The sequence below is a fragment of the Triticum dicoccoides genome, unplaced genomic scaffold (assembly GCF_002162155.2).
Source record: "Triticum dicoccoides isolate Atlit2015 ecotype Zavitan unplaced genomic scaffold, WEW_v2.0 scaffold101540, whole genome shotgun sequence".
NCBI classification, from domain to species: Eukaryota; Viridiplantae; Streptophyta; class Magnoliopsida; order Poales; family Poaceae; genus Triticum; species Triticum dicoccoides.
Genome location: NW_021169355.1, coordinates 1 through 837, shown reverse-complemented (window position 1 = coordinate 837; position 837 = coordinate 1). Strand labels below are relative to the sequence as shown.

Sequence of the window (837 nt, the reverse complement as noted above, 5' to 3'; positions counted from 1 at the left end):
GCACTGGATCCCATCAGAACTCCGAAGTTAAGCGTGCTTGGGCGAGAGTAGTACTAGGATGGGTGACCTCCTGGGAAGTCCTCGTGTTGCATTCCCTTTTTAATTTTTTTCGCGCCGCTTGCAAAACAAAACGCACGTGTAAGTAATATATTTACCGTGTTTTATTATTTTGCACGAGTGCGGTAAGTCATAGCTGGGTGCTCACGATTCACGGGTCCAGCGTCGGCGTTGTGACGCGGCAAGCGTGCACTGGTGCGGTTGAGAGGGAGGGGTGGAAACCGCGTTAAACTCGTCTCCGTAGTTGAGAGGGAGCGGCCAAAGCAATGTACAATCGTCTTTGTAGTGGAGCTGGGAGGGGCAAGGATAAGGGACGAAGACCGGGGTAACATGTCGGATGCGATCATACCAGCACTAAAGCACCGGATCCCATCAGAACTCCGAGGTTAAGCGTGCTTGGGCGAGAGTAGTACTAGGATGGGTGACCTCCTGGGAAGTCCTCGTGTTGCATACCCTTTTTAATTTTTTTCGCGCCGCTTGCAAAACAAAACATACGTGTAAGTAATATATTTACCGTGTTTTATTATTTTGCACGAGTGCGGTAAGTCATAGCTGGGTGCTCACGATTCACGGGTCCAGCGTCGGCGTTGTGGCGCGGCAAGTGTGCACTGGTGCGGTTGAGAGGGAGGGGTGGAAACCGCGTTAAACTCGTCTCCGTAGTTGAGAGGGAGCGGCCAAAGCAATGTACAATCGTCTTTGTAGTGGAGCTGGGAGGGGCAAGGATAAGGGACGAAGACCGGGGTAACATGTCGGATGCGATCATACCAGCACTAAAGCACC

At 51.9% G+C, this 837-nt stretch overlaps 1 non-coding gene and 1 pseudogene across 1 annotated transcript; both read left to right on the top strand.

The window, feature by feature from the left end:
- On the top strand, positions 1-95 carry LOC119342685 (annotated as a pseudogene; the record flags this gene model as incomplete).
- A 297-nt stretch (positions 96-392) lies between these two features.
- Positions 393-511, top strand: LOC119342684. Its single transcript, XR_005165663.1, has one exon. It is a non-coding gene; the product is annotated as a 5S ribosomal RNA (ribosomal RNA).
- The last annotated feature ends 326 nt before the right edge of the window (positions 512-837 follow it).